This window comes from Suncus etruscus, chromosome 12 (assembly GCF_024139225.1).
Source record: "Suncus etruscus isolate mSunEtr1 chromosome 12, mSunEtr1.pri.cur, whole genome shotgun sequence".
In the NCBI taxonomy this organism is placed as follows: domain Eukaryota; kingdom Metazoa; phylum Chordata; class Mammalia; order Eulipotyphla; family Soricidae; genus Suncus; species Suncus etruscus.
Genome location: NC_064859.1, coordinates 26,141,667 through 26,168,206, shown reverse-complemented (window position 1 = coordinate 26,168,206; position 26,540 = coordinate 26,141,667). Strand labels below are relative to the sequence as shown.

Below are 26,540 nucleotides of genomic sequence, written 5' to 3'. Positions count from 1 at the left end.
TTACTCAAAACATTTGTGTTTACTGGGAGCATCAGATTCTTGGAAAGGATCTTTTCCTTTCCAAGAATCATTAAGGTGACTGTTCACCTCCATTGTGGCCTCTCTGGAAACTTTTAAAGAGTTTAGCGGAGACATTCTTGGTGCTTTTGCAAGCCAAGTTGAGCTCATTCTACCCTTGGGAATGCACAGCACATCTCAGAGAGTAGTTTTTTAGGGAAGAATTTCTAAAAATGTTTAAAGCTGTTCATTCTTTACCTTGCCAAGTGGGTAGGGGGTGGGGAGTTAGGACTTAAAAGGAAAGAAAGATATTATGCCCCTGTTCATTGGAACAGCTCTAGGAAAACAGAGGAAGAGAATGAAGTGGTAAAAGGGGTATATGGATGAGTGGGATGTGGAGAATCAAGTGGGAAAGGTAACCTTTCTTTGTTTTATCCATTGTAACAGATGCCGATTTTTACAGGGGTTAAAAAAACCTTCTCACACAATAGAGTGATGGTCATCCCTGGAAGAAGTAACTCTATCTCTGAAATACACTTAGAGATGTCAATAATATTAAAGCTTTGCCTAATAGATGAAGTAAGAGAAGCGAGACAGACAAAAAAGTAACTTTTGAATCATGTCTGTTTGATAGGGTAAAGAAGTCTACTGAGAATAGTGTGTTTTAAAAATCTCACTCAGTTCTCCAAAACAGCCCTCCAAATCAGGGACAAGCATTGCTTTTATTTTACAGAAAGGTTTTTTCAATCAGGTATGTTATGCTAAGATCTGTATCCAAGTAGCTCAACTCCAGAAGTCAAGTTTTTGATTACTCCACACTGAATCCTTTCTTCTTTATCTTTTCTTTCTTTCCCTCCAAGGATGGGAATGAAGAGGTTTCTAATAATAGAGAAATGAGTGCTCATGTCTTTCTCTGAAATATTTATACCACAAAATTAAAGTTAATAGTCTGTTGTGATAGGCTTAAAGAAACCCAGCATTTTAAGAGTTTATTGAGTGAGGAATTAAAATGTATTAGTACAGAGCCAAGAGCATAAAATGGAGAAGAGAAAGTATCTTCCATAAATTATATTGGGAAAGCTGGATAACCACATGCAAAATAATAAAACTGAATCACTATCTCACACTAAAAAAAATAAATTTACTCAAAATGGAGTAAAGACTTGGATTTTAGGCCTCAAGTCATAAAATACATTGAGGAATACATGGGCAAAACATTAGGTGATATTGGCCTCAGTGATGCTTTATGGATTTGACTCCAATGGTGAGGTAACAAAAGCAAAATTAAATGAGTAGAATAACACCAATCTGTAAAGAGTCTGCACAATGACAGAGAATATCATAAAAACAAACATGTGTTATTTAATGGAAAAAATAGTTGCGCACTATACATCTGATAAAAAGTTAATATCCAGGATGTATAAAAGACATATAAAAGTTAGCAACAAAAAGTTAACAACTTTGTCATAAAATAGGGAGAGGACTTATGGGAAAGCTCAATAGGCTAGAACAATGTTTTTCATGCAAGAGGACTGAGTTTAATTCCTGGGATTACATGGTTCAGTGAGCACCATTGGGTGTGGTCCCCAAATTTTTTAAAATGAGGTGAAGAGTTGAATAGGCACTTCACTAATGAAGACACACTGGTGGAAAACTAACTTATAAAAAAGGCTCATTATTGATTATCAGGGACATACAAGTCAAACCACTAATGCAAGAAACAACAAGGGCATGAATAAAAAGAAAATTTCCATACATTGCCAGTGAGAATGTAAATTGATAAAGGCCTTTTTGTAAGCAACATAGACATTTCTGAAAAAAAAAATGGGATCATTTGATCACAATTCCATTCCAAGGTGGAATTCAAAAAATACAAAAATAAAAATTTCCCTCAAAATGTACACCTATTTTTTGCTATAATATTTACAATAGCTGAGATATGGAAGCAACTCATATCAAGAATTGTAAAATTAGGGCCCGGAGAGATAGCACAGCAGCGTTTGCCTTGCAAACAGCCAATCCTGGACCAAAGGTGGTTGGTTCGAATCCCGGTGTCCCATATGGTCCCCCGTGCCTGCCAGGAGCTATTTCTGAGCAGACAGCCAGGAGTAACCCCTGAGCACCGCCGGGTGTGGCCCAAAAACCAAAAAAAAAAAAAAAAGAATTGTAAAATTGGAGGGGATATGTGTATCTGAGGGATTCAGGTGGACTCCAAATGTATGGCATCCCTTCCCCCAATGCCCTCTGTTAATCCTCCTGGATATTCAGACCCTCTCACACCTGGAATGGGCAGATAATTTTGAATAAACAATAGAGAGTTTGACTTGTGGAAGGAAGGAAATAAAGTGGTGAAGAGCCAGAGAAGAAGCAGCAACAGAAAGCTACTTGGAAAAGACTTAGCATAGAAGCCATGTGAGGATAGGGCGATAGAATAAACCGAGCTGTCTCCTATGAAGCTTTAACTGCTTGTGATTATTTAACTGCTTGTGATTATTTCTCTGCTGATATCCTGCAACTTCAGTCCCACTGGCCAAAGGGAGGCCTCATCCAACACATGGACTTAGACTTTATATTAAATAAATATCTAAATATCATCTAAAATGTCCTTATACGGTAGAGTAGAAAGAAAAAAAGATAGTGACAAATTCATGGAAGAAGAAAGTGTTGCCCCTGGAAAGTGGAAAATGAGTTGCTAAGCTGAAAGAAGGAAGAAAACAGACTGTCTCCATTGCCTGTTGAGGGGTGCATCCCACTTTAGTCCACTGAAGCTAATTTTTGGACTTCAGATTCCTAGAGTTATCAGAGGGATGTCATTTCTTGAGTTTGCTTCTTGGGCTCTCTCTAGGACCTTAACTTTTCTAATAAAAAAAAGTAGAAACAGGTTTTTATTTGGAGTTACTGAGGAAGGAGAGAAAGATGATAAGAAAGAGAGAGTAACATGCTAAAAAGAGATGCTGACTTGTCCAAAGACTGAGACAGCCCTGTACATGCACACATGCAAAATAGTGCCTTGTGATCTGAGAGGGTAGCCTGTACAATTTCTATCCTCTTGACTTTATGGAGATATGTTTTATGGGACAGCTATCCTGGAGAATGATACATGTGCATTGGAGAAGAATTCATATCCAGTTTTCTGGGTATGGAGTACCCTACATCTATACCTATACCTATACCTATATCTATACTTATATCTATACCTATACCTTTACATATATATATATATACACACTAATCAACTTTCTTCCATTTCTCTTTTCAGAGCTAATATATTTTTGTTGAGTTTCAGACTGGTTGACCTATCAAGGGGTGATAGGGCAGTGTTGATGTCTCCCACTATTATTGTGTTGCTATTGATATCTTCTTTCATATTTGTCAACAGCTATATTAAATATTTTGCTGGTGCCTCATTGTATGCATATATGTTTAGGAGTGTGATTTGTTCCTGTTTTACATATCCCTTGATTAGCACTAAATGTCCATCTTTTTCCTGTATAACTTTTTTAGTCTAAATCTGTGTCATCAGATATTAATATGGCCACTCCAGCTTTTTTAAGGGAACTGTTTGCTTGAATGATTTTCCTCCAACCTTTGATTTTGAGTCTATTTTTGTTCTGACTATTCAGATGTGTTTCTTGTGGGCAGCAGAGGGTTGGATTTAGCTTTTTGATCCACTTTGTGGTTTGATCCACTTTTTGCCACTTTGTGTTTTTAACAGGTGCATTTAGTTTATTGACATTGAGAGAGGTAGTTAATTGTCATGGAACTTAGTGTCATCTTTGTGTAGAAGTTTGGTGTGTCTGTTGGTCTGTTTTGTCTTAAAGTCAATCTTTCAGTTTTCTTTTAAGGCTGTTTTTTTTTTATTTTTATTGTGGTCAAAGTGAATTACAAATCTTTCACAGTAATATTTTAGGCACATAGTGAATGAGGGGCATTCCCACCACTAGTGTTGTCCTCCCTCCATCCCTCTTCTCAGCATGCATCCCATATCTCCCTTCTTTACCCCCTGTAATGCAGTGCAACTGTTCCCCCCCTGTGCAGCTTGTTGTAGATTGGGTATCGATTCTGTTTTCATTGAGTTTGGATTTGGTATTCAAGTCTGATCATTTTTATTTCCACCAAATGAACATATTACTCTCTGGTCTTGGTACCATCCATTTTTCCCCCTCCAATTGTGAGGCTGATCAAGGTTATTCCAGTAATGTGGCTCTATTGGAGATATAAGGAAAGATATGGGAGAAGTCCATCTAGGTGTTGTAAACATCCATTTGAAAGAAGAAAGGGAAAAAAGAAGAAAAGGGTAACAAAACAAAACAAGAAAAGAAAAATAACAATAAGGGAGCAACAACAAAAGAATTAAAAAAGAATAAACCAAAAACCCAAATCATCAGCTATGAAGAAACAAACAAACAAACAGACCAGCAACTTTCTAAAAAGGGTTGTGTTTTTGGTTCTTTTCTTTTTTTTATATGCACAGTAAATATTGGGGAAATTAGAATGGGAATTCCCTTGGCCTAAGAGGTACACGGTTTCTCTGCCCTTGAAGCGTACTACCACAGGAACATACTCACTCATTTACACACTCCAAGGTCTTTTTATGGTGCAAGAAAGCTTTCAGCTCAGATGTGGGTGATGACATCCCACTTCTGTAGCTGGAGATCTTTTTATTTGTGTAGGTCATAGTGCAAAGGCTAGGAGAGTTTTTCTTTATGATTCTAGTAGTTCTGTTCCATTACTCTTGTTATAACCAGTCTTCTGTAATTAATAGACTTGGTTTTTGCTCGGATCCTAGGACAGAGCCTATTCTATAGTCTTTCAGCATGGTTCCAGAAGTTCTGCTCAGTTGTAGTTGTCAAAGTCAGACCTCTGGGATTAGAGATATTGGTTTTTGTATGAATCCTAGGCTGAGACCTTGTCTAGGAACTTCCTCATTGGTCCCTTGATTGGTTATGTCCAGTCCATGTTTGTCAAAGTCAGTCTTCTGTAAATAGAGATTTTGGTTTTTTCTTAGGGCAAAGGATAACATGTCTGTTGATCGCATCATACCTTTAGGTGATGAGATAAGGTTGTTGTTAAGACTGGTTTTGAGTTTGTAAATTTTCTGAGCCATTCTTTATCTGTGAAGCTATGTATACTTCCTTCAAATTGGATGGATGCAGTATTCTAAACAAAGCATTCATTTTATTGAGTTTTGACACTATATCCCACCACTGCCTTCTGGCCTTGAGGGTTTCTTGTGACAGGTATGCTATAAATCTTAAGCATACTCCTTTGAGTGAAATTTCCCTTTTTAATATTGCTGCTTTCAATATTCTATTACTGTGTGGAATTTGTCATTGTGACCAGAATGTGTCTTGGGGTATTTTCCTTCAGGTCTCTGTTAGCTGGTACTCTTTGGGCATGCAGGATTTGGATGCATGCACTTATGTAGCTCTGGGAGTTTCACTTCAATGATGTCCTCAACTGTTGATTCTTCCTGGGAATTTTCTTCCTGGGTCTCTGGGACTCCAATGATTCTTATATTGTTTCTGTAGAATTTATCAAAGACTTCTACTTTCATCTATTTATATTCTTTTAGTAATTTTCCCATTGTCTGATCATTTGCTTTTAGGCTCTTTTCCAATCTCTTCTTCCAGCTCACTGATTCTGTCCTCAACTACTGTTACCCTGTTAGAAAGGCTTTCCATAGAGTTTTTTATTGTGTCTACTAAAATTTCAGACCTGTTATTTCAGTTTGGAGTTTTCTGGTTTCTATTTTCATATCCTCTTGATTTCTATTTGTGTTCCATTTAACTCAATCTATGCTTTGTTTGATTCTAAGAACATCCTCCACATTTCTTCTCTAAGCTCCTTATCTGAGAGGCTAACTAGGTAGTTGGCAGTTTTTGGGTCATCAGAGCTGCCATCTTTATTCTCTATGCCTGGTGTTGGCCTATATTGTTTGCCCATTGCTATGCTTGTAGTGTGATTTTTTTCTACATGTTATGATGGGATTTATTGGCTAGAAGATGTGCACTGCCACGAAGTAAAGTAGAGTGGACTCTGCTCCACTCTTTGTGGGTGGAACATCTCACCTCTGAAGAAGCTCCCCTAGGGCTTGATGGTCAGAGAGGAATAAGAAGCAGGACAAGGGAGAATTGAGAAGGTAGTTCAGAATGGCTGCCTGCCATGCTTCAAAGCTCACAGCAGCAACCAGCAGAGATCATATATGTGTTCTAAACACCACTCCAAGGTACTATATTCAAAGATGTTTCCAACTAACAAGTAATATACTGAGTGGGATGGCATCCAGTAATTGGACCCTGGGCAGCAGGGTCCCCTGCTACTGTAGTGCAGGCTCCATTGACATCCCCTGCACTGTCACGTAGAGACCATCACTAAGACCTTCCTTGAGAATATGACATTTTAGAGGAATGAGGTTACTGTTTATGGTAAAATGAGATTTGAGACCATAATTGGATTTCTTTTTCAGTACACCCTGTTTATTCCTTAGTAATAGAAATTGATCATTCACAGGAGTTGCTAGTCTGTCTATGTGCTATATTTTCCAAAATCTTGTCTTCCTGTTTTAAAGACCCTTTTACTTTTGATTCCCAATGTTTGAAGCTGAGAGAAATATATTCAGTTGTGAAAAGGGAGAAAAGCAGACTGTTCATCTCTTTTCTCTAAAGAATTATCTCTAAGCCCTTTCTCAAGAAGCATTTTGATGGAAAATTGAATAAATTTAAAATTGAACACCTTTCTCTGTAGGGCTGTTCTACTGGAGGCATTTTATTTATGCAGATAACAAGCAGAGGGCAATTGTTAGTTTGTTTACTAAGCTAATAAAAGTGGGGTTTTGCTTCCCTTTGGCCCAAGGCTCTATGAGCCATATCTGGGACTTGCAGAAAAAATGATAGTACAGGGTTCAGTGCAGTTCAGTGCAGATAACTTACACACCCCCGTAAGGGCTTTTGGCATAACAAAAAAAAAATGAAGCCAATCTTCTTTGTTTTGTACAACCTCTTTTGCTATAGATTAAAAATTCAGAGACAAGCTTTTATGAAATTGCAAATTAAAAATATAGGAAATCTATTAATATAGATTGCAGAGCTATAACTATGCCCATCAATGTAATCGTCATGTTCAAACTGGGCAAGCTTCATAGACTCATTCTTTTCTCAAATGAGATATAAACCAAGCCGCAAAAAACCATGAATATACCAGTCCAGACAGCAGAAAGCTGACCATCTTGGGAGTAAAGCACGAACCAAGCCCCCACCCTGCAGAAGCCATGCCTGCTACCTCAATCACCCGCTATTACTATATTTTTGGTGGCCCTGCCTCATCACTAACTCTCTACAATTCCCTTTGGAGATACCAATCTGACCAAGCTTCATGTATGCCAGTGTTTTGGGCTGATATCACCAGGGTTTTTTGGAGCAAGTGCAGGTACCCATGCCCTGTACCTTTCTTCTTCCAAGAAGCCTGGCAGTTGTGACCACACCCAGAAATTCAGTCACCATATTTGAGCCAGGCCAGCTCCATAGACTCACTCTCTTCTCGAATGAGATGTAAACCGAACCATGAAAGATCATGGGTACACCAGCATACACAGCAAAAGGCTGGCCATTTCAGGAGGAGAGGGCAGGCCAAGACCCCATTCTGCTGAAGCTACACCTGCTCCGTCTATCACCAGAATCACCATTTTCCAGATGGTCATACCTCATTATTGACTTTCTTTGAATACACCAATCTGACAAAACTTCAAGTATGCAAGTTTTGAGTCTGATATCACAAGGGCTTTTTGTTTGTTTGTTTGTTTGTTTGTTTTGGGGCCACACAGCAGCACTCAGGGGTTACTCCTGACTCTACGCTCAGAAATCACTCCTGGCAGGCTTGGAGGACCATATGAGATGCCAGAATTCGAACCACTGTCCTTTTGCATGCAAAGCAAATACCCTACTTCCATGCTATCTTTCCAGCCCCTGATATCACAAGGGCTTTTTGAAGTGATCATCCTTTCCCTGTATCTTCCTTTTTCTAGGAGGCCTAGCAGCTGAATATATGTCCCTAAAAGTCACAATATCAGTAATAGTGCTTTGAATTTCTGGACAACTTCATTTATTTAATGCTGTCATCCTTATAAAAATACATAAATTTAACAGAATGAATAGCTAATAACAAGATCTTACTTAACATTTTGTCATTGTACTTATGACTTTATTGAAGATATGATAATTTTCAGAAATGTACCTGTTACTGTACTTTATCTTTCTTTTTTCATTTTAATTTTCTTTTCTTTCTTTTTTAGTTTTTTTTTTTTTTTTAGTTTTTTTTTTCCTTCAATATATTGCTTTCACTTATCTGGAAACAAATGTATTATGATCAACTTTGTCAATTATGTGATGCATTTTATTTTTTTCTTTATTTAAACATCTTGATTACATAAATGATTGTGATTAGGTTTCAGTCATGTAAAGAACACCCCCTTTACCAGTACAACATTCCCACCACCAATGTCCCAAATTTCCCTCCATCCCACCCCACCCCCACCTGTACTCCAGACAGGCTTTCCAGTTCCCTCATTCATTCACATGATTATGGTAGTTCTCTGTGTAGTTATTTCTATAGCTGCACTCACCACTCTTTGTGTGAGCTTCATGAAGTGAGATGGTGTTCCAGCCCTCCTCTCATTGTCTCTGAGGATTGTTGCAAAAATGACTGTTATTTTTCTTAAAACCCATAGATGAGTGAGACTATTCTGCATATCTCTCTCTCTCTCCCTCTGACTTATTTCACTCAGCATGATAGATTCCATGTACATCCACGAATAGGAAAATTTCATGACTTCATCTCTCGTGATGGCTGCATAATATTCCATTGTGTATATGTACCACAGTTTCTTTAGCCATTCGTCTGTTAAAGGGCATCTTGGTTGTTTCCAGAGCCTGTCTATTGTGAATAGTGCTGCAATAAATATAGGTGTGAGGAAGGGGTTTTTGTATTGTATTCTTGTTTTCTTAGGATATATCCCTAGGAGTGGAATAGCTGGGTTGAATGGGAGTTCAATTTCCAGATTTTGGAGGAATCTCCATATCACTTTCCATAGAGGTTGAACTAGATGGCATTCCCACCAACAGTGGATAAGAGTTCCTTTCTCTCCACATCCTGCCAGCACTGATTGTTCTCATTCTTTGTGATGTGTGCCAATCTCTGCAGTGTGAGGTGGTATCTCATCGTTGTTTTGATTTGCATCACCCTGATGATTAGTGATGAGGAGCATTTTTTCATGTGCCTTTTGGCCATTTGTATTTCTTTTTTTATCAAAGTGTCTGTTCATTTCTTCTTCCTATTTTTTGATGGGATTAGTTTTTTTTTCTTGTAAAGTTCTGTCAGTGCCCTGTATATTTTGGATATTAGCCCCTTATCTGAAGGGTGTTGGGTGAATAGTTTCTCCCACTCGGTGGGTGACTCTTGTATCCTGGGCACTATATCTTTTGAGGTGCAGAAGCTTCTCAGTTTAATGTATTCCCATCTGTTGATCTCTGCTTCCACTTGTTTGGAAAATGCAGTTTCCTCCTTGAAGATGCCTTTAGTCTCAATGTCATAGAGTGTTTTACCGACGTGTTGTTCTATAAACCTTACGGTATCAGGTCTGATATCAAGGTCTTTAATCCATTTGGATTTTACCTTTGTACATGATGTTAACTGGGGGTCTATGTTCGCTTTTATTTTGCAAGTGACTAACTAGTTCTGCCAGCACCACTTGTTGAAGAGATTTTCCCTGCACCACTTAGGATTTCTTGCTCCTTTGTCAAAAGTTAGGTAATTGTATGTCTGGGGAATGTTCTCTGAGAACTCAAGCCTATTCCATTGATCTGAGGGTCTGCCTTTATTCCAATACCATGCTGTTTTGATAACTATTGCTTTGTAGTACAGTTTAAAGTTGGGGAAAGTAATGCCTCCCATTTTCCTTTTCCCTGAGTGCTTTAGCTATTTGAGGGTGTTAATTTTTCCAGATGAACTTCATAAGTGTTTGATCCACTTCTTTGAAGAATGTCATGGGTATTTTAAAGGGATCACATTAAATCTGTATAATGCTTTGGGGAGTATTGCCATTTTAATTATGTTAATCCTGCCAATCCATGAGCACGGTATGTGTTTCCATTTCCATGTGTCCTCTCTTATTTCTTAGAGCAGGGCTTTATAGTTTTCTTTCTATAGGTCCTTCACGTCTTTGGTCAAGTTGACTCCAAGATATTTGAGTTCATGTGGCACTATTGTGAATGGGATTGACTTCCTGACTTACATCTCTTTCCTATTATTATTGGTGTATAAAAGGGCCATTGATTTCTGGAGGTTGATTATGTAGCCTGCCACCTTGCTATATGAATCTATTGTTTATAGAAGCTTTTTGGTAGTCTTTAGGGTTTTCTAAGTAGAGTATCATGTCGTCTGCAAACAATGAGAGCTTGACTTCTTTCTTTCCTATCTGGATTCCCTTGATTTCTTTTTCTTGCCTGATCACTATAGTAAGAACTGCCAGTACTATGCTGAAGAGGCGTGGTGAGAGCAGACAGCCTTGTCTTGTACCAGAATTTAGAGGAAAGACTTTTAGTTTTTCTCCATTGAGGATAATATTTGCCATTGGCTTGTGGTAGATGGCTTCAACTAGATTGAGAAAGGTTCCTTCCATTCCCATCTTGCTGAGAGTTTTGATCAAGAATGGGTGTTGGACCTTATCAAATGCTTTCTCTGTGTCCATTGATATGATCATGTGATTTTTATTTTTCTTGTTGTTGATGTTGTATATGATTTTGATAGATTTACGGATGTTAAACCATCCTTATATTCCTGGGATGAAACCTACTTGGTCGTAGTCTATGATCTTCTTAATGATGCATTGGATTCTATTTGCCAGGATTTTGTTGAAGATCTTTGCATCAGCATTCATCAGGGATATTGGTTTGTAATTTTCTTTTTCTGGCAGCGTCTCTGTCTGATTTTGATATCAAGGTGATGTTGGCTTCATAAAAGCTATTTGGGAGTGTTCCCGTTTTTTCAATTTCATGGAAAAGCTTGGCTAGGATTGGTAGTAGCTCCTCTTGAAAGATTTGAAAAAAATTCATTAGTAAATCCGTATGGGCCTAGAATTTTCTTTTTGGTCAGATGTTTGATTACAGTTTCAATTTCCTCAGTAGTGATGGGGGTGTTTAGATACGCTACATCCTCCTTACTTAAATGTGGAAGGTTATAAGTGTCCAAGAATTTTTCCATTTCTTCTAGGTTCTCATGTTTAGTAGCATAGTTTCTAAAAGTAGTCTCTGATTACCCTTTGAATCTCTGCAATATCTGTCATGATCTCCCCCTTTTCGTTTCTATTATGGGTTATCAGATTTTTCTCTCTTTTTTTGTCTATCAATGGTCTATCATTCTTGTTTATTTTTTCAAAGAACCAACTTCTGCTTTCATTGATCTTTCGGATTGTTTTTTGGTTTTCCATTTCATTGAGTTCTGCTTTCAGCTTTGTTATTTCCTTCTGTCTCTCTATTTTTGGTTCCTTTTGTTGGTCATTTTCTAATTTTTTGAGCTGTGTCATCAAGTTATTCAGGTATGCCCCTTCTACCTTCCTGATGTGTGCTTGTAGAGCTATAAATTTTCCTCTCACGACCGCTTTTGCTGTGTCCCATAGATTCTGGCAGTTTGTGTCTTCATTATCATGTTTCCAGGAAAGTATTGATTTCCTTTTTGATTTCTTCTCGGACCCACTGGTTGTTCAGTAGTAGGGTGTTTAATTTCCAATTGTTAAAGTTTTTCTTCTGTGTGATTTTGTAGTTCACATCTAATTTCAGAGCCTTGTGGTCAGCAAAGGTAGCCTGAAAGATTTCTATCCTCTTGATTTTATGGAGGTATGTTTTATGTGTCAGCATGTAGTCTATTCTGGAGAATGACCCATGTACATTGGAAAAGAATGTGTATCCAGGTTTTTTGGGATGGAGCATCTTGTATTTATCTACTAGTCCTCTTTCTTCCATAACTCTTTTCAGGGGTAGTATGCCTTTGTTGGGTTTCAATCTGGTTTTCCTATCAAGTGTTGATAAGGCCGTGTTGAGGTCTCCCACAATTATTGTGTTATTATTGATTTCTTCTTTCAGATTTGTCAGTAATTGTATTAGATAATTTGCTGTTCTCTCATTGGGTGCATATATGTTTAATAGTTTGATTTCTTCCTGTTGCACATATCCCTTGATTAGTAAATAGTGTCCATCTTTGTCCCTTACCACTTTTCTGAGTATAAAGTTGGTGTCATCAGATATTAATATGGCCACCCTAGCTTTTTTGAGGGTGCTGTTTGCTTGGATAATTTTTTTCCAGCCTTTGATTTTGAGTCTGTTTGTTCTGACTATTCAGATGTGTTTCTTGTAGGCAGCAGAAGGTTGGATTCATCTTTTTGACCCATTTTGCCACTCTGTGTCTTTTAATTGGTGAATTTAGTCCATTGACATTGAGGAAGATGATTGTCATAGGATTTAATGTCATCTTTGTAGATAAGTTTGCTGTGTTTATTGGTCTCTCTTGTCTTAGAGTAGACCTGTCAGTTTTTCTTTTAAGGCTGGTTTATCATCTGTGAAGTTTCTGAGCTGTTGTTTATCCATGAAGCTATGTATCCTTTCTTCAAATCGAAACATGAGTCAGGCTGGGTGCAGTATTCTCGGTGAGGCATACATTTCATTCAGTCTTGTCACAATATTCCACCACTGTCTTCTGGCCTTGAGAGTTTCTTGTGACATGTATGCTGTAAGTCTTAGGGATCCTCCTTTGAATGTAATTTCCCTTTTTAATCTTGCTGCTTTCAGTATTCTATCTCTAGCTATGGGATTTCTCATTGTAACGAGGATGTGTCTTGGGTGTTTTTCTTTGGGTCTCTTTTAGCTAGTAGGTACTCTTCGGGCATGCAGGATTTGATTGCATGTAATCTTTAACTCTGGGAGTATCTCTTTGATGATGTCTTTGACAGCTGATTCTTCCTGGAGATCTCCTTCCTGGATTTCTGGGACTCCAATGATTCTTACGTTGTTTCTGTTGAGTTTATCAAAGACTTCTATTTTCATCTGTTCGCATTCCTTGAGTTCTTTTTTCATTGTCTGTTCATTAGGGTTCTTTTTCAATTTCTTCTGTTGTGTTGAGTTTTTCTGCATCACATCTTCCAGTACTCTGATCCTCTCCTCAGCTGCTAATACACTGTTGGTGAGGCTATCCATTGAGGTTTTCAGTTGAGCAACCATGTTTTTCAGATCTGTTATTTCAGTTTGGAGTTTTCTGATTTCTGTCTTTGTGTTCTGTTCAGATCGATCTATGTTTTTTTTTTTTTGAGTTCTACGAACATCTTCCATATTTCTATTCTAAACTCCTTATCTGAGAGGTTAATCAGGTGGTTGGAATTTATTAGGTCATCCGAGCTTTCATCTTCATTCTCTGTGGATGGTGTTTGCCTGCGAGGTTTCCCCATTGTCATGCTTGTAGTGTGGTTTTTCCTGCATGTTGTGGTGGGGTTCATTGGTTAGAAAGAATGCGTGGCCGCGAAGCGAAGTGGCTGCGCTCTGCTCTTCTGCTGCCTCTAGTTGACAGTCCTCAGAGTGAACAAAAGCACAGCAGGGTGGAGCCTCCACAGGCCAGAGAACTCAGCTTGTTGGACAGCTACCCTCGCAGCCAGAATATACTTACTGGGCAGCTTCAAAAAGCAGTTTTTTGGGGGTGCACTCGCTAGGCCTCTGAGAAAATCTTCAGGGATTCAGAAACACAGGCAGATAGGCACAGAAGACGTTTCCCTTGAAGTCCTCATGTGATGCATTTTCTTTAAATAAATAAAACATGCATTGCGGTTGGCATTATTGTTTTTATAATCTATTATCTATTTTAACAAACACCACTTAAAGTTTACTATGCATAAGTATCCTATAGGTAGGGGCAATGAACAAAGTTAATTGTTATGAATCTCATATAATTTAGCTCAATGAATCACAAAAATTTCAGAACAGCCATACATAGGGAATAATAAAACATAACACCTGATAATAGTAAGTGTTTAAAAATGGAGAGTAAGATAAAAGACTACAGAGTAATGATTTCTGGAAGGAAAAAGAAAAATTGGAGATGATTTGCATTGGTATATTAGGAATGTTCTCACTTCTTGGAGTCCTGAATGAAGAATTTGGGTCAGGGACTTGCTCAGTAGTAGACTGTGTGCTGTGCAATGGGAGGTCCTGGGTTTGATTCCATAGCACAATAGAATCAAATTAAAAGAAGGAGGAGAAGGTAGAGGAGGAGGAAAACAAAAAGAAGAGGAAGAAGAAGAGGAGAAGGGGAGGAAGAAAAGAGGAGGAAGAAGAAGAGTAGGAGGGGGAGAAAGACAAAGAAAAAGGAAGAGGGTTAGAAGGAGAGAAAAGGAAGAGAGGAGGAGGAGGAGGAGGAGCAAGGAAGAGGGACAGGAGGAAAGGGAGGAGGAAAATAAGTAGGTGGAGGAAGTAAGAGAAGAGGATGGAAGAGGAGATAAGGAGAGGAGAGCAAGAGGAAGTGGACGCAGAGGAGGAGAAAATAAATCCTTTACATTCTTTGCAAATCAGGGGAATCAGCAAATGGAATGAGTAAGGAGGAATGAGATAGAATTTAATTGATGAGGGGCTTATACACTAAATTACACCAGATCCCATATATTATGCTAAAGTATATAAACTTTATTCTAAATCTGAGGTTTGCTAGAGAGTTTTTTTTACAGTAAGATTTAATATAATTTTGCTTTTAGGATTTTATTGTAACTCTGGCAAACTGATGGTAAAACATGGTTTTAAAACAGTGGTTGTGCTTAAATTCACATAAAAGTAGCATTTGTACAACCACATTGAAATTCAATACTTTTACTCAGGTTAACAAAATGCATCACAAAAGGTTTGGAAACTGGAAGAACAAAAATTTCTCTTCAAATATTTTACAAATGGTCATCTCTGGGTCACTTTACCACATACAGGAAATAAAGATCTTAAAATATAGCTGTGCTCAACTGAATCACTTTTTGGCACAATGTACAGAACTCAAAATCAATTCTAAGGTGAAGATTTAAAACCACTTATGAGGTAAGACTGAATGTGTTTTACAGTTACCTCAGTAAGAGAGCCCTTTTCCTTCCCCAGAAAAAGTTCAAAAGATTGACTACATTAAAGTTCTCCCCCTCACCATATCTTCAGTTCAAAATATTATTATCATTGGTATCTATATTTTCTTTTTTTAATTTTTTAATTTTATTTGGTTTTTGGTCACACCCAGTAATGTTCAAGGGCTACTCCTGGCTATGTGCTCAGAAATTGCTCCTGTCTTGGGGGACCATTTGGTACACCAGAGATCTAACCCAGGTTTCTTCCTGGGTCAGCCACATGCAAGACAAGTGCCCTACCACTGTGCTATCGTTCTGGCCCTGGTATATATCTTTTCTGATCTGTATCTTTTCTTTTTTTTTAATTTATTTAAACACCTTAATTACATACATGATTGTGTTTGGGTTTCAGTCATGTAAAGAACACCACCCATCACCAGTGCAACATTCCCATCACCAATGTCCCAAGTCTCCCTTCGCCCCACCCAACCCCCGCCTGTACTCTAGACAGGCTCTCCATTTTCCTCATACATTCTCATTATTAGGACAGTTCAAAATGTAGTTATTTCCCTAACTAAACTCATCCCTCTTTGTGGTGAGCTTCCTGAGGTGAGCTGGAACTTCCAGCTCTTTTCTCTTTTGTGTCTGAAAATTATTATTACAAGGGTGTCTTTCATTTTTCTTAAAACCCATAGATGAGTGAGACCATTCTGCGTTTTTCTCTCTCTCTCTGACTTATTTCACTCAGCATAATAGATTCCATGTACATCCATGTATAGGAAAATTTCATGACTTCATCTCTCCTGACAGCTGCATAATATTCCATTCTGTATATGTACCACAGTTTCTTTAGCCATTCATCTGTTGAAGGGCATCTTGGTTGTTTCCAGAGTCTTGCTATGGTAAATAGAGCTGCAATGAATATAGGTGTAAGGAAGGGGTTTTTGTATTGTATTTTTGTGTTCCTAGGGTATATTCCTAGGAGTGGTATAGCTGGATCGTATGGGAGCTCGATTTCCAGTTTTTGGAGGAATCTCCATATCGCTTTCCATAAAGGTTGAACTAGACAGCATTCCCACCAGCAGTGGATAAGAGTTCCTTTCTCTCCACATCCCCGCCAACATTGTTTATTCTCATTCTTTGTGATGTGTGCCATTCTCTGGGGTGTGAGGTGGTATCTCATCGTTGTTTTGATTTGCATCTCCCTGATGATTAGTGATGTGGAACATTTTTTCATGTGTCTTTTGGCCATGTGTATTTCTTCTTTGTCAAAGTGTCTGTTCATTTCTTCTCCCCATTTTTTGATGGGGTTAGATGTTTTTTTCTTGTAAAGTTCTGTCAGTGCCTTGTATATTTTGGAGATTAGCCCCTTATCTGATGGGTATTGGGTGAATAGTTTCTCCCACTCAGTGGGTGGCTCTTGTATCCTGGGCACTATTTCCTTTGAGGTGCAGAAGCTTCTCAGCTTAATATATTCCCATCTGTTAATCTCTGCTTTCACTTGCTTGGAGAGTGCAGTTTCCTCCTTGAAGATGCCTGTAATGTCCTGGAGTGTTTTGCCTATGTGCTGTTCTATATATCTTATGGTTTTGGGGCTGATATCAAGGTCTTTAATCCATTTGGATTTTACCTTTGTACATGATGTTAGCTGGGGGTCTAAGTTTAATTTTTTGCAAGTGGCTATCCAATTGTGCCAACACCACTTGTTGAAGAGGCTTTCCCTGCTCCATTTAGGATTTCCTGCTCCTTTATCAAAAATTAGGTGGTTGTATCTCTGGGGAACATTTTCTGAGTATTCAAGCCTATTCCACTGATCTGAGGACCTATCCTTATTCCAATACCATGCTGTTTTGATAACTGTTGCTTTGTAGTACAGTTTAAAGTTGGGGAAAGTAATTCCTCCCATATTCTTTTTCCCAATGATTGCTTTAGCTATTCGAGGGTGTTTATTGTTCCAAATGAATTTCAAAAGTGTCTGATCCACTTCTTTGAAGAATGTCATGGGTATCTTTAGAGGGATGGCATTAAATCTGTATAATGCCTTGGGGAGTATTGCCATTTTGATGATGTTAATCCTGCCAATCCATGAGCAGGGTATGCGTTTCCATTTCCGTGTGTCCTCTCTTATTTCTTGGAGCAGAGTTTTATAGTTTTCTTTGTATAGGTCCTTCACATATTTAGTCAAGTTGATTCCAAGATATTTGAGTTTGTGTGGCACTATTGTGAATGGGGTTGTTTTCTTAATGTCCATTTCATCCTTATTACTATTGGTGTATAGAAAGGCCATTGATTTTTGTGTGTTAATTTTGTAGCCTGCCACCTTGCTATATGAGTCTATTGTTTCTAGAAGCTTTTTGATAGAGTCTTTAGGGTTTTCTAAGTAGACTATGATGTCATCTGCAAACAGTGAGAGCTTGATATCTTCCTTTCCTATCTGGATTCCCTTGATATCCTTTTCTTGCCTAATCGCTATAGCAAGTACTTCCAGTGCTATGTTGAATAGGAGTGGTGAGAGAGGACAGCCTTGTCTTGTGCCAGAATTTAGAGGGAAGGCTTTCAGTTTTTCTCCATTGAGGATAATATTTGCCACTGGCTTGTGGTAGATGGCCTTCACTATATTGAGAAAGGTTCCCTCCATTCCCATCTTGCTGAGAGTTTTGATCAAGAATGGGTGTTGGACCTTATCAAATGCTTTCTCTGCATCTATTGATATGATCATGTGGTTTTTATTTTTCTTGTTATTGATGTTGTGTATTATGTTGATAGATTTACGGATGTTAAACCAGCCTTGCATTCCTGGGATGAAACCTACTTGATCGTAGTGGATGATCTTCTTAACGAGGCATTGAATCCTATTTGCCAGGATTTTGTTGAGGATCTTTGCATCTGCATTCATCAGCGATATTGGTCTGTAATTTTCTTTTTTGGTAGCGTCTCTGTCTGGTTTAGGTATCAAGGTGATGTTGGCTTCATAAAAGCTATTTGGAAGTGTTTCTGTTTGTTCAATTTCATGAAAGAGTCTTGCCAAGATTGGCAGTAGTTCCTCTTGGAAAGTTTGATAGAATTCATTAGTGAATCCATCTGGACCTGGGCTTTTGTTTTTCGGCAGACATTTGATTACTGTTTTAATTTAATCAATGGTGATGGGGGTGTTTAGATATGCTACATCCTCTTCCTTCAACCGTGGAAGATTATAAGAGTCCAAGAATTTATCCATTTCTTCCAGGTTCTCATTTTTAGTGGCGTAGAGTTTTTCAAAGTAGTTTCTGATTACCCTTTGAATCTCTGTCATATCAGTAGTGATCTCTCCTTTTTCATTCCTGATACGAGTTATCAAGTTTCTCTCTCTCTCTTTCTTTGTTAGGTTTGCCAGTGGTCTATCAATCTTGTTTATTTTTTCAAAGAACCAACTTCTGCTTTCGTTGATCTTTCGGATTGTTTTTTGAGTTTCCACTTCGTTGATTTCTGCTCTCAGCTTTGTTATTTCCTTATGTCTTCCTATTCTTGGGTCCTTTTGTTGAGCATTTTCTAGTTCTATTAGCTGTGTCATTAAGCTACTCAGGTAAGCTCCTTCTTCCTTCCTGATGTGTGCTTGCAAAGCTATAAATTTTCCTCTCAGTACTGCTTTTGCTGTGTCCCATAAGTTCTGAGAGTTTGTGTCTTTATTGTCATTTGTTTCCAGGAACCTTTTGATTTCCTCCTTGATTTCATCTCGGACCCACTGGTTATTGAGCATGAGGCTGTTTAACTTCCAGGTGTTAAAGTGTTTCTTCTGAGTCCCTTTGGAGTTCACAAATAATTTCAGAGCCTTGTGGTCAGCGAAGGTAGTCTGCAAAATTTCTATCCTCTTGATCTTATGGAGGTATGTTTTATGTGCCAGCATGTAGTCTATCCTGGAGAATGTCCCATGTACAATGGAGAAGAATGTGTATCCAGGTTTCTGGGGATGGAGTGTCCTATATATATCCACTAGGCCTCTTTCTTCCATTTCTCTCCTCAGGTCTAGTATATTCTTGTTGGGTTTCAGTCTGGTTGACCTGTCCAGTGTTGACAAAGCCGTGTTTAGGTCCCCCACAATTATTGTGTTGTTGTTGATATTATTTTTCAGATTTGTCAACAGTTGTATTAAATATTTTGCTGGCCCCTCATTCGGTGCATATATGTTTAGGAGAGTGAATTCTTCCTGCTCTACGTACCCCTTGATTAATATAAAATGTCCGTCTTTGTCCCTTACAACCTTCCTGAGTATAAAGTTTGCATTATCTGATATTAGTATGGCCACTCCAGCTTTTTTATGGGTGTTGTTTGCTTGGATAATTTTTCTCCAGCCTTTTATTTTGAGTCTATGTTTGTTCTGACTATTCAGGTGCGTTTCTTGTAGGCAGCAGAAGGTTGGATTGAGTTTTTTGATCCATTTAGCCACTCTGTGTCTCTTAACTGGTGCATTTAGTCCATTGACGTTGAGAGAAAGAATTGTCCTGGGATTTAACGCCATCTTTATTTCAAAATTTGGTGTGTCTTTTGGGTAGTCTTGTCTTAGATTAGGTCTTTCAGTTTTTCTCTTAAGACTGGTTTTGTGTCTGTGAAGTTTCTGAGCTGTTTTTTGTCTGTGAAACCATGTATTCTTCCATCAAACCGGAAAGTGAGTTTTGCTGGGTATAGTATTCTGGGTGAAGCATTCATTTCATTCAGTCTTGTCACAATATCCCACCACTGCTTTCTGGCATTGAGTGTTTCTGGTGACAGGTCTGCTGTAAATCTCAGGGAAGCTTGCTTGAACGTGATTTCCCCTTTTGATCTTGCTGTTTTCAGAATTCTGTCTCTATCTGTGGGATTTGTCATTGTGACTAGGATGTGTCTTGGGGTGGTTTTTCTGGGGTCTCTTTTGGTTGGTACTCTTCGGGCATGCAGGATTTGATCACATATATTCTTTAGCTCTGGAAGTTTCTCTTTAATGATGTTCTTGACCATTGATTCTTCCTGGAAATTTTCTTCCTGGGTCTCTGGGACTCCAATGATTCTTAAGTTGTTTCTGTTGATCTTATCATAGACTTCTATTTTCGTCTGTTCCCATTCTTTGACTAATTTTTCCATTGTCTGCTCATTTGCTTTAAGTTTTTTGTCCAATCTCTCCTGCTGTATGGAATTGTTATGTATCTCATCTTCCACAGCACCAAGTCTATTCTCAGCTTCTGATACCCTGTCCCAGAGCTTATCCATTTTGTCATTCACTTCGTTTACTGACTTTTTCAGTCCTGTTAGTTGACATGTTATTTCAGTTTGGAGTTTTGTCATTTCTGCCTTCATATTTTCTTGGTTCTTATTAGTGTTCTGTTCAACTCGATCCATGGTTTCTTGGAGCCTGTTGAGCATCTTCCATATTGCTAGTCTAAAGTCCTTATCTGAGAGGTTGATTAGTTGGTCAGTCATTATCTGGTCCTCAGAATTGTCATCTTCATTCTCTATGTCTGATGCTGGCCTGCGTTGTTTCCCCATTGTCACACTTGTATTGTGGGTTTTTCTACGTGTTGTGGTGGTATTCATTGTCTATATGATGTAGGCAGCACACTCCTCTGGCTCCTCCCTTTCTGGATGGGCTGACTTGCCTCTAAGGGAGGGGAGTCCTCCGTGGATTAAGCCTCACACTGGGTCAAATCTTAGGCCCGAGCATGCAACAGAGAAGACAGTCCAGAGAGAAATGTTTGCTTCTGTGATATAGCGCCGTTCTTAGTGTGATTTTTCCTTCTTGTTGCAATGGAGTTCTTTCCTTAGAAAGAGTGCACGGCCGCGTAGCAAAGCGGATTTTCCCCGCCTGGTGTCACACACAGGGAGCCGGCTTTTGCAAAGCTTAGCCGGTTTTTATGCTCTGAAGTCCCTCCCTGAAAATGGCGTCTGGGCGAGTGAGGTTTCTGGAGCCTCTCCTTGCCCCACTCGCAAGAGTTTCACGCAAGAGGACAGTAGACAGACATAGACAGGTCACACTCACAGTCTTTCACAGTTGAGCCCCACTGGGCCGGTGTACTTTCGCGGATTTTCCCCGCCTGGTGTCACACACAGGGAGCCCTGATCTGTATCTTTTCTAATCTGAATGATGTAGCCCAGAAAGTGGGGTCTAAGAAGGTGGACCCTGCATTTGTGGTGGAAATCGTGGCCCTATTGGTGCAGGCCTTATACCAGGACTAATTCTCCTTAGTTGTATAAATGTAGGGCTCAGAGTTCCTTGATCTGCATTGATCTGGGGTAAAGAGTTAGGATTATAATGATGAGGAGGGAGTTCAGTTACAGGTAGGCCACCATGTTGAGGTGGGTGATATCTGGATAATAATATGTTTAGGGGGAGGAGTTATTGATGGTGAAACAGAGATCACTGTTGGAGATGGCACTTAGCTATAAATCAAGTGAGGAGTGCCTGCAGAGTACACCTGGATATATATTGGTAGTGAAGAAGATGTGAGGTGCATAATATTGGTATAAAGGCATAATATGATGAGGATGTGATACCAGTGGTTAATCTGGATATTTAGGATGATGATGAGCATGTCCTGGGGCAGGAGGTGGAGGTTCATCAACATTAATTTGAGTCATTTTGAGTAGGAACAATTATTAAATTGCTGATTTTTAATGTTGAAATACAAAAGGTTTTATTGTTTTTGTTTTTGTTTTGTTTTGTTTTGTTTTGTTTTACTGATCAAGCAAAGTGGAAATGTTGCAATGGGCAGTTCCTCTGGAGGACCTCGGATGTCCTCATGTGTCTGTTTATAGTACTCATGTGACATATGTGACACATGCTGTGAAGGACATGGTGGTATCATGATGTGCTGCTTGGTATGACATGGCTCATATGGTGCTTGCTGGTGAAATAGGGATTTCATTTGATGGTTGGGCAAGAGGACAGTGAACATTTTAAAGTGAGGCAGGCGTAACAGGTTTGCCAGCTCTCCTATGCCGGTGGTTGATAAAAGCCTGAGGTCTCTCTGAGATAAGTATGTCCTCTTCAACTCTTGAACAATGCAACATATGAAGAGACAACCTCCTGTACTCTGCTCAAATGTTGTACAGAATAATTACAGCCTAAACACATCTCATCTTCCATTTTTTCATGTGTAATAACACAGTCGTAGCAATGAAACATGTTTGCAAGGACTCTGGTGGTACTCGAGAGAAATTACTGTCTCTTTGCTTTGGGTTCCTTGTGCAGTGTTAGAGACTGAATTATTGTTGCTCACATGCAAGGCAAATGCCCTCACATCTGTACTTCTCTTCAGTCTCTTTTGCCTATAGACTTTTTCAAATTTAAATTTTTGTTTTGTTTTGTTTTTGGGCCACATCCGGCATTGCGCAGGGGTGACTCCTGGCTGTCTGCTCAGAAATAGCTCCTGACAGGCACGGGGGACCATATGGGACACCGGGATTCAAACCAACCACCTTTGGTCCTGGATCGGCTGCTTGCAAGGCAAACGCCGCTGGGATATCTCTCCGGGCCCTTAAATTTTAATTTTTATTGAACCCATTGTGATTGCAAAGTCCTTTATAGTTGGGTTTCAGACATGCATTGAATCAGGGCCAATAACACTACCAGTGTCCATATCCCTCTACCCATGTTCCTCAAGTGCATCCCATACCACTAGCCTGCTAGTATGAGGCCCATTTTTTTAAAATATCTTTATTTAAACACTTTGATTCCAAATATATTGTAGTTGGGTTTCAGCCATGCAAAGAACACCCCCCTTCACCAGTGCAACATTCCCATCACCAATGTCTCAAGTCTCCCTCCTCCCCACCCCACCCCCTGCTTGTACTCTAGACAGGTTTTCTACTTCCCTCACTCATTTACATTTTTATGATAGTTCTCAGTGTAGTTATTTCTCTAACTGCATTCATCACTCTTTGTGGTGAGCTTCATGTCTCGAGCTGAATCTTCAAGCCCTCCTCCTTTTGTCTTTGGGAATTATTGCAAGAATGTCTTTTATTTTTCTTAAAATCCATAGATAAGTGAGACTATTCTGCATCTCTCTCTTCCTCTGGCTTATTTCACTCAGCATAATAGATTCCATGTACATCCATGTATAGGAAAATTTCATGGCTTCATCTCTCATGATGGCTGCATAATATTCCATTGTGTATATATACCACAGTTCCTTTAGCCACTCATCTATAACTGGACCATTTTAAATTTAGATTGTTAAAGTTTGGATCTCTTGGTTCCATTGTTGTTTTTGGCTTGGATTTTAAGTTCTGTCCTTTTTTAACACTACCAATGTACCTGAAACAGCTTGGTCAATGGCCTCCATTCTTGCATATTTGTGTTTCTCTTCTTCCACTTAGTTTCTTTCCTTCTCCTCCCTATAATCTGGACACTTATTGACTTTAATAGGCAATGTATACTTGTCAAAGAAATAAAGTGGTGTGTCATCTTTCTCACCTAAGAGGGGTGGGGAAAGTTTGAGAAATCTTCACTGATTTCCAAAGATCTCAAGGCCTTGTAATCAAATCCTTCTTCATCATCAGGTGGAGCCTTTGCATGAACCCTTTTCTGTGCTTTGAATTCGAGGTGAAGCCTTAGCTTTGTTCCCTTGCTTGGAGATTTACAGGAATTCATTTTTCTATATCAAGACAACCCAGTGATTCAGAATTTCTAGTGCCTTGTAAGTCATTGTCAGTGTGAATCATGATTTTGCTCCAAGGGCACAGTGGGAGCAGAAGTCAACCAAGCTGGAATCGAGGGCAGAGCATGCACATTACTTTCCTGCTCCTAGGAGTCCAGAGTGCCCCAGGCTTTGGTTCACAGGCTTCTTTTTCTTTTGTTCATTTAAGAACTGTGAGAAAGTCAGGCTCAATTTGAGCAGAGGAAGAAAGAGCCATCCAGCGAAAACTTCCCACTGCGAAGTTGCTGAGGCCTCTTCTCATTTGCTTGAAGGAAAAGTAGCCTTGAACTGTAGAAAAAAGAAAAGGCTGACCTGCTGGAACAGAAGGGATGAGAAAATGAGGAGAGTGGAGGGAGACAGGAACAGCTAGAGAGGGGGTTCATATTTGTAAAAAGGCTTCATTTTTTTCTAGACTTTATGCGTTTTTTCCCTTTCTTTATTAATTTATTTAAGCACCTTAGTTGAAAATTATTTTTATGATTTACTTTTATTGAAAGTATACCAGTCTTCACAAATGCACTTTTCACGCTAACAATGCCCCAGTTTCCCTCTCACCCACCCATTTTACTGTTCTCTCTCTTTCTCTCTCTCTCTTTCTCTCTCTTTCTCCCTCCTCTTTTTTGACACTGGTTTGCACTATTGTTAATGAAGGGTAACATGCATATCACTTTATCCCCTTTTCACACTCATTTCTTATCCACAATGATTAGTTCCAACTATTATTGTTATAGTGGACCCTTCTCTACCTAACAGTACTCACCACTATTCGTGGCAAGCTATCTACCATGGACTGGTTTTCCTGGCTCTTGTCTCTGTTGTCTCTGGATATTATTACCATACAATCTTTTATTTTTCTTACATACCAAAAATGTATAAAATTATTTTTCTCCCTCTGACTCATTTCACTCAGCATAATAATCTCCATGCTTTATTTTTCCTAACAGTCTTAGTAGGAAGCCTGCACTGTTATATATATATATATATATATATATATATATATATATATATATATGCCTCTCTCTTAAATATATATATATATGCCTCTCTCTTAAATATATATATATATATATATTTAAGAGAGAGGCACTTTTCTTATGTGCCTACACAGTCTTTATTGACTTCAGATTCAAGTAATTCACACGTTCATTATAATGGACTAGTTAATGTTTGTTTGAAATAAAGTTTGTAATAAAAATAAGTGCTCAGCAGTAAGGTTTTTTACAAAGCAATTTACACTTAAGGAGCTAGTTAGTCTGGATTCTGGGTCATTGTTAAATTCTAAGCTTGAGAACCTTTAAGTCATGAAAATTTCTTATTAAACAAGAATTGAGGATCCAGAGAGAGGGTACAGCAAGTGAAACACCTTGCATTTAGTCAACCCAGATTCAATCCCCAGTACTACATAAAGTTTCTGAGCACCACCAAAAGTTTCCCAGTCTTGCAAATGATCCACTGAAACCTGTGAGCACAGAGCCAAGAATAACCTCAAGTTAAAAATAGGAATTATTTCAAATATCAGAGTTGGAAGGTCTCTCCAAGATGCGCTGATTAATTTTTCTCATTTTCCAGGGAGGTTAAAACCATGTAAAGAGGGATCTCAAACATCTAGTTGAGATAGGAGTATCCAGTCTCATAACTCTCAGCTTACTGTTATTGCCTTTATTATAAAGAGGTAACTAAACTAATCATGGAAGATTATTTTCATGTATCTGAGGAACAGTGTGAGCTTTGGGGAGAGAAGCTTTATTGCAGAACTTTCTTGAAGTCCTGCTCTTCTGAAGCCACGCTGCAATTTGCCACTAACTAGTCTCTTGTGAAAGTTTAAGTCAGGGATATAGGAAGAAAGGAATGGAGTAGTTGCAGTCCTCGGAAAAAATATTCAAAACTCATTTCACAAAAGAGAAATTAAACTAGAGTGGCTAGGTTACTTTCTCCATCCTCTTAGTGAGAGCCTAATTCTTTGGAATCTTATTTTGAACATTGCACTTAATCTTGTTCTCTTGGCTAGGGGCATTGCATGAGGCTCTTATTTTACTGATTGATATAGCAGATGAACAGAGAAGGTACTGATGAGAATGTTCTGGCAGAAAATGAGATGACCATTACCACTCATGGCTCTCCAGTCTTTCTCTGCAAGGCTCCTTTTAAAATTTTACATTCCCTTTCTATTAAGTAATCTAGCAGGGCTTTATTTAAATGTGTTTGTTTGCACTCACTCTGATAATGAAGTGTACTTCCAACCAAAAAAAAAAAATCCCATGATTTTTTTTCTGCCTTTTGATATTGTCTATTCCCTGGACATCCTCTGTTTGAGACTCACTATGAGAGCAGATGGAGTGATATAAAATATCAGATGTAAGTGATATAAAATATATGCCTGGCACGCAATGTGTGGTCAATTTTGTTATCTCCTAATGTTTCAGTACTGCTATGGAGTAGAACACAGCATATTTTTGTTTGAAAAGTTTATGGCTACTCTACAGTCTAGTGAGATAATATTCTAGTTTTCATTAAACATCTGAATATCATGTATTAAAATATTTGGTCAATTGTCAGAGTTTTATTGAAGGAGAGCATGTCTAAAATTGATGTGCATATGCCTAAGAAAAGATACTTGGTCATTTATCCTGTCACATGATTATTGAACTTAAGATCAGTAGAACATGCTTTTTCACCCATGAAAAGTATGAAGGTAAGTACCTCCACAGAGTATATTTGGCTGGGTTTTGTTAAGCAGGAGACTTTAAAAATACTCTAATTTTCTAAATTTC

General features: G+C 38.6%; 1 pseudogene; it reads right to left on the bottom strand.

Annotated features, from left to right (window-relative positions):
• Positions 1–23,794, bottom strand: LOC126024128 (E3 ubiquitin-protein ligase Hakai-like; annotated as a pseudogene).
• Positions 23,795–26,540: the final 2,746 nt, after the last annotated feature.